The sequence below is a fragment of the Aythya ferina genome, assembly GCF_964211825.1.
Source record: "Aythya ferina genome assembly, chromosome: 7".
NCBI lineage: Eukaryota > Metazoa > Chordata > Aves > Anseriformes > Anatidae > Aythya > Aythya ferina.
This window is the reverse complement of record NC_140302.1, coordinates 14,154,011-14,173,173: the sequence shown is the minus strand read 5'-3', so window position 1 is coordinate 14,173,173 and position 19,163 is coordinate 14,154,011. Positions and strand designations below refer to the sequence as shown.

At 34.6% G+C, this 19,163-nt stretch overlaps 1 protein-coding gene across 17 annotated transcripts in view; it reads right to left on the bottom strand.

The window, feature by feature from the left end:
* The window catches only part of KCNMA1 (potassium calcium-activated channel subfamily M alpha 1), a 476,248-nt gene that overhangs the window by 163,734 nt on the left and 293,351 nt on the right, over window positions 1-19,163 (bottom strand). The window lies entirely within an intron of this gene.

Sequence of the window (19,163 nt, the reverse complement as noted above, 5' to 3'; positions counted from 1 at the left end):
AAGATCCTAACCATGACTTTTTCAAATTGTTTTAAATTTAATTCTTTAACTGTTGAAGTATCCTACCAGAAAGCCTTAGTTTAGGTAGGAAGCCATGGGAGGCTTATATAGGCTGAAAACTAAGGGGAAAAAAAAAAAAAAAAACACTTCTTGTAGTTCCAGTACGCATGACTTTCTCTTCCAGACTGCCAAAGACACAAACACATCATAAACTTCTCATTCCTCCAACCTCCCACATCGCTTAGTGAAAAATAAGAGATTATGGGCAAGAGATCTGATAACCCAGATAAGCTAGACTGTGGATATGCCTGATTAAATTGGTAAATCTTAATGACGTAAAATCATTTACTGTAATAATGGTCTCTATCTCCACCCCAATTTCCAAAAATTCAACCAGAAGAACAGGCAGAGCACACAATCTTTCCTAAAAATTAAGATCTGCCATATAATTCTGCATAATAATAGATTACACTCTATTAAAAGTAGCATTTTTTACAAAGAAATAGCATTTTGTGTTGAATTCAGGTTGCCTGAATAAGCAATTCTCAGGCAACTGAAAAGCCAGTGAAAGGAAGTATGCAAGAGAAAATAGTATAAAGGATTAAGGGCTTAAATTATTAAGAGAGACAAACCGGTAGTAAATTGTCTGCAGATCTTTGGCATATGAATAAAGGTACATAGCATAGTCTACACAAGCACAACTTAAAAAAAAATAAAATAAGGCTTTGAGGAAAATTTGTAGTAGACAGTGCAGGTAAGAGTTACATTAAAATTGTGAAATATACTACTATGGATGTTACAGTTGTGTTTAGGGTTGCTTCATCTCATATATCCTTCTTTATTGACACATTTCACCTACTTCCAGTGCTATAAACCTCTTTTTTTCTTTCCAGAAATTTAAGGAAAGCGTGATCCTGGCAAACATATAAATTTGGGCACAACCTTCCTCTTCTCAATGTATAGAGGTTCCCCTCAAAAGCAAAGATGTGTGTTAAATCAAGACTTTCTCTCCACAATACTCTACGAAAGTTGCTAAATGTATTTTATTTTTTACTCTTGGTAATGAGACAGGGAACAAAATAAAGGATGTTGATTCTGTAGGTCTTAGCTAGCTAGTATGTTAACAACCCCAAAGATAAGGGAGTAAAAAACTGTATGCAAAGAACCAGAAAGAACTAGCTTGACTGCTGAAGTCTGTCAAAGGAAGGGTCAGGAATTTAGAAGACTCGTAGCCTTCATCAGAAGACCACCAGAGTACACCAGATGACCACCCAAGGACTCCAGTATGCATGTGAATAGGTGCGGGAACCTACATTAATGATTCTTCGGAGGCTTGACTTACTGCTGGGGGTGGGGGGTGGGGGGGAGATAAAATGAATATGTATTTGTCACACTAATATAAACACAAACATACTCCCAGTAACCCTAGGCAGAGTGATCCCCCCCCACCTACAGCCAGTGCTGTAATAAAGAATACCTGCTTAATAACTTTGGTTATTGAGTTTTCACTCCATCAGTAAGGTTCATAAATAGCCACGAGTGTAGAAAATATCTCTTATCTGTGCATCACAAACATATAGTTTCTTTTTAATTAATGGCTATGTAGAAATATGAAGATTAATCTTAACTTAAAAAGTGGTTTTGGGAATCTAAGCAAAAAAAAAAAAAAAGCAATAAAATTATACTTAATAATTCTAAGTTACAGATCCATTTGAAAGAATAGAATAATCATTTTAGATCATAGTTCTCACATTGGGAGAGACATATCCCTCTGCTGCACTTGCAGTAGTTCCCACAAATGGTACAATTCAAAATTATGTGCATTTTGAAACTGTCCATCACTCCACTCCCTAGCAACTTTTTAATAATTGCGTGGTCAGAGAAAAATCCCTCATTTCAAATGCACCGCATCTTAAGAGAAGTTAATGAGCTATCCATTGCAACATTTCAAAATGAAGACTCAAATTTAGCAGTAAAACCTTTGCTACCAGCAAATGTTTGAGATATATTTTACTTGCTACAACATTGAATAATAGAACAAAAAACTGTAGCTTCAGTGTATACTTTGCTGAAGAAGAAGAAAATCTTTACAAATTAAGTTCTGCATTTGCTACAGCCTGCACTATTTTAAAGAATTCCCTTTAGAATTTGAAATGTGTGTGTGTGTGTGCATGCATGGTGAGGCTTAAAAGCTCAGCTTACTTGGTCTACAAATAGAAGTGGCTTTTAAAAATTCATCATGTAACCTTTATATCTTTTGTAGGACATTACTACTGAGGTTGTGTTTTATAGCTGAAGTAATTATTACACAGAATGGATCAAATTTTGATTCTCAGAAACCTCAGGGTATTACCTACTCTGTGAGGCTCACCTGTGAGTAAAAACGAAGAGAAAATGACAGTTTTCCTTACCATCACAGTATATGAATACTTTCACAAAATTCTACTCTTTTCAAGACCCAAATGATACTATTATTAGATTCCTACACCCATGTCATTTTAAATGATTTTTTGTACTTCCTGTCTTGCAAATAATGAGTTTCAACACACTAGAAAGAATACGGTATTTAATAATAATCTCTTCCTATGTTCATAGTATCAAGCCATAACAAGGCATAAAGCCCATGAAAAGTCATTAGAAAAAGGAGGACCCTCTAGATGATATTGAAAACTTAATAGTCAAATTACCATGATACTATATGATACTACTTCATATTTTCTAGAAAACACATATAATATATAATTATCTTTTGTACAGAGATCAAACATTTTAGAAATATTTAATTTTTGTAACTAGGCTTACAAAGAAACAAGCAGCAGCTGGGAGTAGCATTTTTTGTATAAACCACTGGGACAAAGGCAGACTGTTTGCAAATAAGGCTGAAAGGCTTATTGTCAAAGGCTTGAGTGGGGAAGAAGTCTATTTAAAGTAGAAAAAATCAGGAACATGCATAACAACGGGACATTCCAAAACAGCCTAAAAAAGAGCTCTGAAAAGTGATCTGAGCTAAACAGACAAAAACACTGGACAATGGTAGGAGTACAGCTGGCAGGTTGGAGTAACTTTATTTCTGGGTACTTATAGTATCCTGCTCTCAAGTTTTGAGTTTGGAAATATCAGTTCATTGCCTGTTTGTAAATGAAATCCATTATGCCTACAGTGTTTATCCCCCATAACACCATTAACACAGAATCAGTCAGCCAAAACAACTCTACATATTAGAGGCAAATTATACTAATGTGCACATCTCCCCAGTGGGGTATCTTCAGACCACATGAAGACTGGGGGGTTACTGGCAATATCCACTAATACTAGCTGAACTGAAAGAAGGGAGAAAGGGGAATTCCCAGTCTTGAATAATTAGTTTTAAAGCTGTGAAAGAGATGAGGTGCTGTCTTTGAGTTAATGTTTTACACTCTAAAATATTTAATAGCATGGACTGCACAACCGTCTGCAGCAAACTGCATTTTGAAACTCTGCAGGTAATTCAGAAGTTTCATGATTACTCTTCAAATAAGCTACAAAACCGATGTCTAGGGATAAAGTGTAAGCCTAAAACTGATGAAACAAGTCTACCCCAAATACGTTATTCACGACACCCTGCACTTAGCAAATGGATGATGAATCAACTGAATAATTCCCAGAGGAAAAGTCCGAAGAGCACTTCATTCTGGTACTGGAATTAATGACGTGCCAAAGTGCGCCTGTAATCATGTATGCATCCATAAGCTGATGACACAGTAATCCTCACAGCAATAACCTTGTTGCAGTGAAACTGTTGTCAGACTGAAAATAGCCTGAATTATTCAATAAGTATCTTACTATGAATCCACACTAGATCAAAATCCACACTAGATCCTGCACCTGGGGCGCAATAACCCCAAGCAGAGCTACAGGCTGGGAGAGGAATGGTTGGAGAGCTGCCAGGCAGAGAAGGACCTGGGAGTGATGGTGGATAGTCAGCTGAATATGAGCCAGCAGTGTGCTCAGGTGGCCAAGAAGGCCAACGGCATCCTGGCTTGTATCAGAAACAGTGTGACCAGCAGGGCTAGGGAGGTGATCGTCCCCCTGTACTCAGCTCTGGTGAGGCCGCACCTCAAGTACTGTGTTCAGTTTTGGGCCCCTCGCTACAAGAAGGACATCGAGGTGCTTGAGCGGGTGCAGAGAAGGGCGACGAAGCTGGTGAGGGGCCTGGAGAACAAGTCCTACGAGGAGCGGCTGAGGGAGCTGGGCTTGTTCAGCCTGGAGAAGAGGAGGCTCAGGGGCGACCTTATCGCTCTTTATAAGTATATTAAAGGAGGCTGTAGAGAGGTGGGGGCTGGCCTGTTCTCCCACGTGCCTGGTGACAGGGCGAGGGGGAATGGGCTTAAGTTGCGCCAGGGGAGTTTTAGGTTAGATGTTAGGAAGAACTTCTTCACTGAAAGGGTTGTGAGGCACTGGAACAGGCTGCCCAGGGAAGTGGTGGAGTCACCATCCCTGGAAGTCTTCAAAAGACGCTTAGATGTAGAGCTTAGAGATATGGTTTAGTGGGGACTGCTAGCGTTAGGTCAGAGGTTGGACTCGATGATCTTGAGGTCTCTTCCAACCTAGAAAATTCTGTGATTCTGTGATTCTGTGAAAATTAAGCAAAGTTAAATAGAAGAGATTTTGATGAGTCTCACTCAAGAGTACTTATCAACAACAGGTCCATAAAGAATAGCCTGGCTTTGAAAACTAATAACATGCTAATAACAAAACTAATAACTAGTAACACAATGACCCATGCTATACTCTCTCACTGTTTCTACCCCAAATTTGACTCATTTACTACTAAGATGACATTATCTCTTTCAGGCTCACCAACTCACCAGGAACAGAAATTTATGACATTTGTTTATGAATCAAAACTACAAACGAAAATTCTGTAATAAAAACACTAACAAAAATTCCTGTTTTCAAAAGCTGTGTGAGCTACTCATACAATTGTGTACATATCTCTTTCCTAAGTAATATTTGGGAAGGTTTTATGTATGTGGGAAAGATTTCTTTTAAAATGAAATAATTATAAAACTGCTTTACATTTAAATGATATTAATAGTAATTTAAATAGGGTAGATTTCTTATGTATTACAGTAAATTCCATTCTAACTTTGCACATTTAATTGGAACCTGACTTGTAAAGTTAATTGAGCAAGCTGCTGAATAGAACACTCAAGACGTAATTGCCATTTTGTCTCTATCATGTCACTCACCTTTTACTTGGGAAAAGTTTTTTATATAGGAATTTTCTCATGGGATCTGATTGGAATAGGATAGAATCCTACACACTGCAATTTATAAAAGGAAAAAAAAAGTTTCAAAAGATTTAGTTTACCTAAAAAATCACTCTAACTAGAAGAAAAATACACACAAAATCAAAGGTCTCTTCTGTTTACATATCTTCAGCTTCTAAATGCATACTAAGGTATGCTTCTGACCTGCAGTTTCTCTGAGCTGCAATGCCTAAGATAAAGCTATGAGATGCATAGATTTTTAGACCAGAAAAGACTATTATGATTGTCAAACCAGATTCTTCTAATATAACACAAAGTATTTCAGTCAATAGTTTCTGCCTCTAGTCCAATAATTTCAGTTGTAGATATAATGAATGACTCAAATAAGCATCCAAGTGTTCCACAGGATTGTTTTCTTACTGTGCAAATATCTGTTTAGCTACATTTGTCACTACTAACAATGAACAAGCAATTTTCAAAGAACACTGAAAAATTAAAATGTGTGTAACTTATTTTATTCCTTTTACCACATAGTTTTCTAGTTAACATAGGAGGTTACTGGAAATAAAAGAAGCAATTATATTTCAGAATTAAAATTAATTTGCACAATGCATATATTTATTAGAGCAGATGACTACCAAAAGTTAACTGGTAAATTATATGATTACATTAAGCTAACAGAAAATTAGATATTTCTAGTAACAAGGGAGAAACATGTACGAACCTATGTTTTTGGAAGTATCTACAAGTTCAGAGTTGTCAACTTGGGATATGCAAAAACAAGCAAAACAAAACACAATACCAACCTGACTTCTAGAGATGCCTACCTCCTTTAAAACCTATGCACTGAATTTGGATATGAGAAAGTGACACACCCAAATCTCCTGGACCAATTTTGAAAGGTGACTAAGAGTATCACGCCAAAAAACTGAAATCAGCCTCAAATATTACAAAAGCCAATGAGCTGTGCAAGAGGAAACAACATATGCTGTTGAAATAATGGGATAGATACAGAATACAACAGGAATATTTTGATTCATGTTTCTGCATACTTGCTCACTTCCGTGAGGTTCAAATATTCTGCAGCAATTGTTTTCTGTGTCTTTAGTAAGCTCAGTAAGATGAATGCTTTAGATCAGAATAGTGGTATGACAATAAACTAAGTGACAGTAGAAATAAAATGAGAGCAGATAATTATTTACTTGATGAAGTTTACAAAGAAAAAAAAAGACTTAAAACTTTATTTGACTTCATAGTCTTAAAACTTGCTCAAATATGGTATTTTCCTGTCAGTCAGACAGTTCTGCAGTCTTGACTGAATTGATGCTTTCCGTTGGATAACAATACAGCAGTGATTAGAAATTGCTATAGGTTATAAAACCCCAAAAGGAAATTTACAACTGTAAGTCTGTAATGAAGAAGAGGAGAAAACAACTGAACTATTATTTGTCCTTAATGAGATTGTACAAAACAGAAACAGTAACTTGATTATTTTCTCATTCAACATAAGAGGTCAATCTAGTGTAACAGAATCAAGTAATATATTATTTCTTATCAATGAAATACATAATACCTTTCTTATTGTCATATATTGCTTTTTCTGTCAGTTGCATATCCAGATGTACTGGCATAAGAATCCAGAGAGCTTTTGCATACCATTTCTATTATTTGCAAACCATTCACTCATTTATCAGAATCTTATCTTCAGTGAATCATTTCACTACTCATCAAACCTATGAATGGCTACTGCTACCCTGTATATGACTGAGACCATATGTTTTACAGAAGACTGAATAAACAATAAATCCTTATTTAGGAAATCACTTCAAACCTTTTCTGAGACAAAAAATAAAAAAATAAAAACAGAGGGGTAATTTTTAGGATGCAAAATAATCCTGTTCTGAATGGTTTCACACAGTGTAGCAGAGCAACCTGAAATTCCACTCACTGAAAATGAAAGCTCAAAAAAAAAAAAAAAAAAAGATAAGAAAGCATAGGAGTAAGAGAATCTGCAACAGAGCCCCAATATTTTGATACATATCCCTGTTTCTGTTATGCAAGTGTACAAGCAGAGAAAACAGGCCACAGCATGAAGAAATCAATAACCTATGAACCAGGGCAGCGAAACTGCAAGTTAAGAATCTATACAGGTTGTATAATTCCTTTAAAGTAGTGCTGCATCAAAAAAAAAAAAAAAAAAAAAAAAAAAAAAAACTATTAATAAATATCTCTGCTACACATTTCTTTAACTTATATATCCACTTACTAACATGTCAGCCGTTTAAAAAAAAAAAAAAGCAAAAACAAAACTAACAAATAAACAAAACAAGAATTTCTCAATAAACATACCATCACAGAACTTTACTTTCCAGCCTTCAGTAAAGACTGAATTATTTGATTCTAGCTGAAAACCAAACCCCTTTGAGGAGGTGTTGGAGATATGGGCACATTGCATCATGTGAGATTGGGAAGGATTTTTTCCTAAAAAGCAACTGAAATCCTATAGTGTTGTTTTAAATATGAAACAAACAAAGAAACAAACAAAACAAAATAAAACAAAAAAAATCACAGCATTAACACCAAAGACAGAATCACAAACTACAGTTCTGAAGAAAATGTTTAAAGTTGGAGTTGGACCTTACCCCAGTAGGAGCCGACCCTATAAAAAGACACCAAGGAGTTTCGAAAAGTATGTTGTTCTTCCTTTTCAGGGCTATTATGTCCAGCTTTAACACGATATCCATTCTGGAACAATTCTCCAAGAGACTTTTTACGCCTTCTAGTACTTTTATAAGTTTCTGTACGTGTGCCCCCAGAAGGGTTGTGGTAGACTAAAATCTTGCTGGGAATCATGACTATGTATCTTCTGCTTCAAAAGCGCTGCACGTAAGAAGTATTGTGGTCCAGTCTTCAGTCACAGCATCCACTAATAATGAAGTTATTTTTATACCTATATCCTTTTTTTTTTCTTTTTTCTTTTCTCCTAATTAAGTATCAAAATAGAGAGACAGCTCAAAGATCTTTCTTAACAGAACTTCTCTTTGAAAGCAGATTTATTTAACTGGACAGAGGATAATGCAAAGTTTACCTTTACATGTTGTTATTGAAAGCCAATTCTGGATAACCTATTTCTGTTAGCGTGAAACAAATAGAATTAATGCAAATACAAAACTCAGCCTCACAAAACACACCAAGAGTATCACCGGTGGACAAAACAAATCAGAGAAGCAGGCAGGCAGGCAGTACAGATGCTCCTCTGATCCGTGATGTACTAGAGCTTAAAACCCATCTTCTATCCGGATATTACCACATAAGCTTCTTTCAGCTACACCAGAGAGCCACACCCATCAATCCAAAACCTACAAATATGATGCTGTTCACTTGGAATGAACAGGTACTCTCATAAAGAATATAATTGTTGTAGATCATGTACATAAATAATACATGTATGTTGTTTTCTTTGGCAACTTTAAACATGTATCTTCTGGTGAAAGTTATTATGTAGAAAGCAAAAATCATGTTATCAGCCAACTCTTACAGGATTTTTCCCAGATGAAATACATACAATACAACCACCCTTTATCTAATCCCAACTATATTACTTAAAAAAAATAATAAAAATTAGCCATCAAGAACACAAAGAACATTAGGTCTCTCAAGCAGACTTGTTCTGTGAATATTCACAAAATAGGATTTTTGTTCAGGATTTTTGTACTATCTCAATAAGAAAAAATAAATATAAATAAATAAATAAATAAAATGTAAAGGTGAGATCATACCTCCCGTGGTATATGATGTGCTTTTCTAGTCAACTTCCTGACTTTGAGCATAACATGCACATTTCATTTTGAAAAGTTATCTTCATTTCAAGGAATATGTTTATCATTCCTATCTTTTGCCACAAAAGAGCCACAAAGATGTGTATGCCAAAAATATATCAATGCCATCTGTATTACAATGAAATGCAGACACAAAAATAGACTGCACCATGTGCTTATAGGATCTCAAAAGGATATACAGGATCTCAAAGCATTTTAGAAATGTTATTGAAGTGTGACAATGCCAAATAGAGAAACAGGAAGCACAGTACACATGAATTTCCAATTTCAAGTATTATGCAGAGACTGAATAAAAAGCAAATCACTTCAGTGACTCCTTTACACTGTAATGCTTACACTATGTTCTTACAAACAGCCTGGTCAGGTTCCCACTGGTCACAAAAAAAAAAAAAAAAAAAAAAAAAAAGCTCCACTGAGTCCAGTGTACATCTGTACATATAGTGTACATCTGTACAAATGCATGCAGACATATATAAAAATATCTTTGAGTATTTGAATTATTGGAAAGATTTTAACAAGGTAGCACTTATCTGTGTTACTAATCACATCCTGTACTGCTCAAATTGAAAGAACTTCCTACTTACTTTTTACTACATAAGCCATACTACTTTTCTTTCTTTTTATATTTCACCTTGAATTATAATCTTGTTATTATTCAATTTTAAAGCTATCATTAGTATACTTTGTAGTTAGTACAGCAATTTTTTGGGTGTAGAATCCATTAGTCTTGTGAGCCCAGAATATCTCTAAAGCAAATCAGTGTTCCAGTAATAAATTGGAATAGCCAAGCTTTTTGTTTACATAACCTATATTTTGGCTTCAGCAATCTGACAGTATTTCTTTAACTCTTTCAGCTCTCTGGCATAGGGGATGATAGATTTTTATTGATTTTCCCCCTTTTTGTTTCAGTGCACTGCCAAATCTGTTACATATATCAAAATATAAAAATAAAAAATAAAATAAAACCTGGAAATACATCTGAAATAAATCTGATTCACAAGTTAAAAATATTAATCTAGACTTCAGCAGCAGGAGGATGACAACATTAGTCCTGAGGACTAATCAGTGTCATAGACAGATGTTTCTATTAATTTCCACAAAGTTTCAATTACTATTTACCATGCAGTGATGTTTTTTACTTTCATGTCCAGTGCAGAGGCTTCTTCTAGGGCAGTTTTAACATTCTGTTCTACAATCTGATCTGATTATGCAAGATAGCTTATTGTTTTCAGTAAGAGTAAGGTTCTCTACCATCGATTTCATCTAATGTAAACAGGCAGTAAGTGTTTGACCAAAACCTGAAGTTTTGTCCTGACCAATTTTTTAGAACAGTAGATGTGACTGTAATACGAATTCAGCAGGTCAGGTGGCCTTTTTTCTCTCCAGATTCAGCAGCAAGCAATTTATTGTAAGGTGTTAAAGATTACTGTACAGATCAGTCACAAGATACCAGTTTCAGCGCTGAACCAATTTTGCAACATCATTTCAGCAATACAAATTAATCTTCAGGACTGCATAGAAGAGTTTTCTCAATTTCAATCTTAGCTGTTAAATTTGTATTCAGAGTGACCCCACATATGTTATCTAGACCTCATCTTTACATCCAAATGGCACAGGGTTAAAACAAACAAACAAAAACGGTTCTTCAATATCTGACCATTTCAAAAAAAATAAAATCATTTGATTCCCAACTCTAATATAAATAGGATAAAGGGCAGTTCTCAAATGTCATGAAACTTTCACAATAAAAAAGAAAAATAACATGCAGGAAGATAAGGCCATATTTTTGTTGCTTTTATTTTAAAAAATTCTTCAAAGAAAACAAAGGCAAGTGAAACTAAAATTGTAATGTTTGTGCCAACTCTTTGTAAACCCTTCAGCAGAAAATTTATTAAAAAGTTATTAGTATCTCATTGCACATTTGTGTTTGTTTTTCCTTACAATTGTATAATCCTTTCTAGATAATGAAGTCTGTACTCAGAAAGGATGTAATAGATGCCTTTTTTCCTTCTTTTATTTTGGAGAATATATTAATTGGACAGTTTAAATAATGATGCTACTAAAATCAACGTGACCCTTGAAATCAGAAGTTACACTTCAGTGAGCTGAACTTGCAGACAGGTGGCACTGAAGGTTTGAAATTTTGGGGTTGTGTTTTGAAGTGTCCATTACAACTCAGAATAAAGTAATTTCACTTCCTGAAGAAATTACAAGTTAGCATCTTGTTTAATTTTCTCTGGCATACATCAGGAACAAATTGCACTAAAATCAACAATATTATATTCTGAGAGGCTGTAAACATGGGGCAGGACAGAATGATAAGAACAAATGCAAAGGAAGGACAAAAGCCAGATCTAAAGCCTGACTCATGCTGCAGGACTTTTCATTTATTTATTTATTTTAACAAAGACAAGCAATTCTGTCTGTCTTTGCTCCTGTGAGTCACAAGGCCATAACTGTCAAAGAACCAATGAGCATACTATGAAATAAGACTTGAATAGGTTTCAAATATCTCAGTTCTAATCAATTTGTATGAAACATTATTTAACCTTTGAATTGCACATAAATGAAATATTTAAAGAATAGACTTGAGCATATATATATGTATTAATTATGAAAAACAGGTTATGAAAATGATACTCCACAAAATTGTATGTGATTTTGATGCAAGTGTGGAAAGAAAGTTCAATTTCTGACAGATGTGTGCCAAACACTTCATAAAATATTTATGCCTGTCAAAAATTCTTTCAGTAATTAAAAAGACTAACATCAATTAGTCTTGATGCTGCAGAATTATCAACACTAAGAACAGATAGTGAAAACGTATATGTTCTGTCAGAGAAGATTAGAAAGTTTACAGAAAAGCGTGTGTCTTTCATTTTTTCCTAGAAGACAGCCTTCCTCCAAATACACACATTTGATCTTTTCTACTGATTGTAACATATTTCTTACAAGATCCATCCTCCATGCAATTGTATACCATTTGCTTTAGATATATTTCTACAGTAAGTTTGAGTATGAGTGACTCTAAAAGCTATCTTGGTTCATTTTTATTTCCTAGGTGTGTCTGTTTTTACAGTGCTGTACATTTGTACATTTTACAGTGCAGTACAGTAAAGACATTTTGCCCATAACAGGAAGGAAAGTGAAGCCAGGCAGAAGAATCCAAATTCAGTGTTAATATAAAATTTTATAGAAAATAAAATATGGAATCACAGTATTTTACTTACAAATTATCCCATCTCATTTAACTTATACTTGTAATATCTTCTGTGTAGAGACTCAGATTTTCTTTGACTAACACATTATAATGATATATATTGCCTGCTAACTAACCACTATAAACTTTTTTCTTGAATTAGAATTGCCCTAACCCTATATCCAGCTATTACTAAATGTTTCATTAACTATGCTTTAACAGTTCAAATAATATCAAGTTAATTGTACATAAATTATATATTAAAATATACAAAATGTATATATATTATGCAAATTTTATTAAGAACAATAAATTATCTCAATTTGTTTTATTTCTTCTATAATTAATCATTTAAGTGCCTAATTAAAAAGTGAACTTTTAAATAATATACCTACTACTTACAGCAGCCTTTATGTAACATCACATTGATGAGAATCCCTATTAGATTTAGAATTGCAATTATAGCTATGGAAGTTGTATGTTAAATAGGAAAGGGTCACAAATGTTCAATTAGGGAAAAAATAAATATGAAAGTTGCAAAAAAGAAAGAGAGAATACCTACTCAAATCATATTAGTATTCTGCATTAATCCCATTATGATTATTTCCTCTTGTGTCACGAGGCTGAAACAGCATTACATCCTTAGCTTTATTGACTGACTTGGTGTTCCTTAGAGAAAAGCACCCCAGAACAGAATTAAGTAAAAATGAGCAAACTGATATAACGTGAAAACATTCACTCTGATATCAACAAAATGTCAATGCCATACTTCATCAGTAACATTACAGCTGGCTAACTGTTAAAAAACAGAACAAAAATAAAAACAAACAACAAAACCCTTTCTGCTAGGTTATGGAGGTATGCATCCCCCATCCCCAAAGTCTATCATCACCTGAAATCATAATGCATCTTCAAGTACATGATACGTTGAATGACCAAAAGGCAGCACTGTAGATAAATGAGAATGCCATTAAATGCTGGATGCACCGTGATTGGAAAGGTAGTGCAGCATAAATGTATCTCCACAAAAAAACTCAGACATACAGTTTTGTTGGAAAATGTTCTACAGTGTAAGGGGTTGAAGAAAGGAAAACATAACCAGCAATTAGGATTGAAAATTTACACTGAGCAGCTGAGTAACTGAAGTGATAATGGACAAATAACCACTGGTTGTTTGGATATATTTCAAAAACCTTATACTGCAGTAGACTAAACCATTTTTGCCCTGTCATTTTTTCTTCTGAGAGACTACAACATTTTCCTGTTGTTTAGGTAGACTATCATCTGCAGATATCCTAACCTGAAAAAAAAATCTTGCTATCAATCTTGGCATTTAAAACACTGAATGGACAATTCTTTTCAGCTAAATTCTGTAGTGATTCTACAATATTATTATTGTTTATAAAAACAGCACTCCTTATAGGACAATGCTGAGCAAAATGCTGTGTACTAGATCTCATCCTGTGCTGCATGCTACCATCTCTCTTACTGTATAGAGCCTGATTTAAAAAAAAAAAAAAAATATATATATATATATATATATTTATATTAGGGAAATATTAGAGAAATATTAGGGAAATTAGGGTTTAGGGGAAAAAAAGGTTTACATATGGGAAATTTTACATATCTAGAAAAGCAGAGTTTCCCAAGTTTAAGAGTTGCAGTTCTGTATGTTTTATTGATTGGTTGTTTTTGTGGGTTTTATTATTTTTTATTTATTTTATTAATATAGATGCTGTTCTGGTTTTGATCCTTATATGCCATAGTTTTACTTACAACACTAAAAGTGCTGATGAAATCAAATAGACTGTTTTTCCAATATTTCTGCTTCTGATCTGAAGTAGCAGCAAGGAAGATTTCATATGAGAGCCTATCTCTGGCAAATGTCTGTGTAATCTTGAAGGCAAGACAAGCTTAGATAGTTTGAACATAAATACTGAGAAAATTTGAATTCTTTGCCCTTGTATTCCTTTATAAAGGAATCAGAAAAGATTGGTAGATAGATTTAGTGCAGAATGTTTCCTATGTAACAAAAGCTTATGTAACATTTGCAAACACACTATACTGATTCGTTCAAAAAGAATTAAAAACTAAATGCCTGAAAGAAAAAGCAAAAAAAAAAAGTATTCAAAAGTTTAGTAATAGCTCATTTAACACTGTTCTAAATTAAAAACTCCTCTGAACAGAAAAAAAATGGGAAACAGAAAGATGCTAAAGCATGCACACAAAGAGCAAGCAAACACTGCCCTCTGAGCCGTGTTAGCTTTGTTGGTAATGACTTTTAAGCAATCCATCAGGTACACCACTGCAGTACAAGCTGTCACAGAGAAGATAATAATTTCATTGATGTTTTTGCGAAGTGGAGGAATGTTCTTTCATTCATGGATTTCATTTCCTCTGATGTGTATTTATTTTTGTTATTTACAATTTGAGATAGCATGATACAAAACACTGCTGAAGGTGATACCAAGGTTAATGAATTCTGAATATCTGGGGATTGACTGTGAATCAAGAATAAGCCCTGTATAATGTAAGCATGGACATTATAAATAAAGAAGTACTAGAGAAGGTTAGGAGTTCAAAAATTGATGTGAAGCAAGCGGCAACTCATGAAAGATACTGTTTTCTTGACTTGGCTCAATATTGTATGAAGTTTTTCCAGATGTTAAAATAACATAACATAACATAACATAACATCCTGCAGTTCAAATCCTCGGAAGATGCCTTAGATACTTTAGCCAGAAGAACACTTATCACTATATCCCAAAACTTCCTTCTCTTCATTTGACCTGACTTTTTATGGCATCACAGTACTGATACAAAAATTGCATAGTGAATAAAGGAACAGATAGAGGAATGTAGCATTGTTACAAATCTATCCAAGTGTTAATCTGAAACATTACAAAAGCATGAAGGTCAGAATTCTGCTGAAGCAGAGAAGGTCAACAAATATTTCTCCCTGTCCCAATGGGATATTTGCCTATCAGGCAACTGTCAAACTGTGCAACTAAATACACAGCTAAGTTTCTCCTTTTGTACTTTATAATAACAGTGATATATAATAAATCTTAATCCAATCCTCCCTTGACTTTTCTTTTATTCACATATATATTACAACTAAACAATCCAAAACAGTCTCCTGAACTGTTCCCACTTTGACCAGGCCTTGCTGATAAAAACATGGTGAGGGGAGGGCTGTTCAGAGACAGAACATTAACAGATAATGACAATATACAATTCAGGTATATCAGAAAATATAAAGTCTAGCTCTTTTTTTCATTATTATTTTATTTTTAATATGTAGTACAGATGGAGAAAGAAAAGTGTTTACAAGCTATGTTAACTAAGAGTTAAAGACTTTATTGCATATTGCTAATAAAAGAAATATTATTGCAGCATTATGTTAGTAGGGGGCTGGTAGACATTTCAAAAGTAATATAAGCAAGGCAGAAGTTTGTACCATACATGATTTATTTAGAAAAAAAACAATCATGTAATTACAGCAATACTTGCCCTCCTAAAATAACTGTGGAGAATGCTAAATACATCTGTTAGGCAAAACATATATAAGTCATTATGTTTGGATACTTCACATTCAGTCATTTTAAAATTTCACTCTGGGTACTACTTAACATTGGTTTTCAGTGAGTGTGGCATTGTCTATTGTAGTTCCAGAAATATGTAAGAAAGTTAATATTATTTTCACATATTGAAAAGAAGCAACCACAGACCACAGTTAATCAAATCTCATAAAAAAAAATCTATTAAAAAGTAACTAGGAGGTTACAATAAAGAATTATGTATGCATTTTAGAAAAAAGATCTTATTACTGCAGCTTTTCCATCCAATTTCATATTTGAGAGGTAAAATTATAAATCCTAATGTGGTTTACTTAGCATTGCTACAGCATCCATTAAACAGACCAAGAACCAGTAAGTCTTTAAATGAATCTGGCATACCTTCCATGACGGTCTTGTCAGGGATGGGTTCTTAACTCTAAATTATTTTATACTTCTATTAATATTCTGGAGGGAAAATAAAATCCATACTAATAAAGTTAACAGATGATGTTAGGGGATGATAATGTAGTAAGCTAGTAAATAGCTAGGATGATAATGTGAAGAACAAGCAGCTCCTGGTATCATATCTAAAGCAACAAACTATGTGTTTTTAATTGGTAACTCTAAACTTATGACTGAATTTTTCTCCACTAAAGATACTTTCTGTCTCAAACAAGTTCTTCATTTGAGAAGGAGACAGGAGAAGAGATGCTAAAGGTCAAAGTAGCCCATCCCTTCAACCAGGTACACTAGAAGCACTAAACTTTAAAGCAATAAACTTGGTTTCAGCTATCATATCAACTTATGACAGCTATTCAACACTCACAGAGTGAGACCAGCTTGGAACTGCCACTTATTCACACTGGAAAAACTGAAGTTCCCCCTATGTATGGTCCCTCCAGTCAGAGTGGACTAGAAACCAGAATGAATTTAGGGTCAATTTTCTATTTAGTGTTTCTTTAGTGTTTTAGCTTCTGTGTCTTTCGGTTAACTTTTTTTGAATTCTCATCAGTGGAATAGAGAGAGGGTGAAGTGTTTCTGTCAGTTTGCTTGCAACAATACTCATTAGAATTAGTTCTGGATGTCATCACAAATACCTATTTGTCATAAGTTTACATTTTAATATTTATTTACCAACTCAATGTCTGTTATGAAATATCACTCTATCTGGTACCCTGACAAAGCATGCATACTCTGTGAAATCTGAACTGATTCAAGTTCAGTTTTGATTAGAAGAAAGCAAAACGTTGTCTTCGATATAATACATATGTGACGCAGTCTTTTCAATGACTTTTCAATGACAGTCTTTTCAATTGCCAAATGACCAAACAGGTAGAATATTAAGGATGACTGTCATGAAAAATCCTTACAGCTGTTTGAAGTCTTCTGAAGTCAACAAAACATGTTACTGCACATAAAACTAGTGCACTTGCACATAAACAAAAAATACATTTTTTCCTACATTTTTTCCTCTGTTATGTATAACTTCTAATGCAAGTAAAACAGCATAATAGGTTTTAACTAGCTTTGTAAAAAAAAACCTGCTATGAAAGACATAAATATTCTGTAATTTGGATGCATATTTGAAGTTCTTACCAATAGATGGCAGAAATGCATAATACTTAAACAAAATCACTGAAAAAAATGACTGCAAATTAAATGTGCTAAAACAAGGATACTTTTGAGAACTGCAAGTGCATTAAAACACAGGAAATTATTACAATGTTTGGTCCTTATAATTCATCTACCTCACTATTCAGTTATTAGAATACTTCTTTGTGTCACTATAACTAAGTGTGTCAATATAACTATATACTGCTCTACGTTCCATACTATTTTCCAAAAGGCATTAAGTCTTCTGTGAATTCAATTTCAGACTGAGCTGTTCTGTAGAGGTTACATAAAAAAAGACTACAGGGTACCAAAATAAATGTTGTTTTCCAGGTCAGTTTTCCCTACATAGACTTTTAACTAAGGCTTCATCTTGAAGCACACTTGCTGGATAGCCAGGAGGCATTTGCACTGTTTAAACCTTGTAAAAGAGGTTTTTTTCTCATCATTTATCTCTTGTTTTTTCTCATCATTTATCTCTTTCCATTAACCACAGAGGGAAATTAATTCCATTCTCTGACTCATAAAAATAGCTGAATGTCTACCAGAGACATTGGAAACAATCTTCTGAGACCAGGAATTGATACTGAACAACAAGTCAGAACAAAATTACTTGTGACTTCTGTAAAAGTACCTGGACAGGATTTGAGCAAGGACTTGGGAGGGGAGGGAAGCCCTCTTTTGCTAAGTACACTTGCCATACACACAGAGAGATTCATTCTCTATGCTGTGGATATATATACACTTGTGTCTACTGTCTGTCTTCTTTTTCCCACTGTAAATCTGGACTATTATTCCAAAAAAAATAGCACACCTCAGCAGCAAACTAGACTGCCTGGGGGATATCAGTAGAGAAAGATGATGAAAAAATCCTTTTGATAGTAGAATCTATTTGGAATCTAACAGCAGAACAGATGAAGCACTGAAAGCATATAGTCAGGAAAAGGAAATGGATCTTTTTCTTGTGTGATTCAATGATTCAGTATGGAAAACTATCATATATCTATGTAATTATGAAGGCTTTATTTAAATCACTGTAGTTCCACAGTCAATTGATCCTCATTCACATGTTCTTGTAAACATGAAGCCAAGATGATTTTACATACCTAATCAATTGATCCTCATTCACATGTTCTTGTAAACATAGAATAGAATCATAGAATATCCTGAGTTGGAAGGGACCCTTAAGGATCATCAAGTCCAACTCTCGACACCGCACAGGTCTACCCAAAAGTTCAGACCATGTGCCTAAGTTCACAGTCCAATCTCTTCTTAAATTCAGACAGGCTCGGTGCAGTGACCACTTCCCTGGGGAGCCTGTTCCAGTGTGCAACCACCCTCTCTGTGAAGAACCCCCTCCTGACGTCCAGCCTAAATTTCCCCTGCCTCAGCTTAACCCCGTTCCCGCGGGTCCTGTCACTAGTGTTAATGGAGAAAAGGTCTCCTGCCTCTTGACACCCCCTTACGAGGAAGTTGTAGACTGCGATGAGGTCTCCCCTCAGCCTCCTCTTCTCCAGGCTGAACAGGCCCAGTGACCTCAGCCGTTCCTCGTACGTCTTCCCCTCCAGGCCTTTCACCATCTTCGTAGCCCTCCTCTGGACACTTTCCAACAGTTTCATGTCCTTTTTATACTGTGGTGCCCAGAACTGCACACAGTACTTGAGGTGAGGCCGCACCAGCGCAGAGTAGAGCGGGACAATCA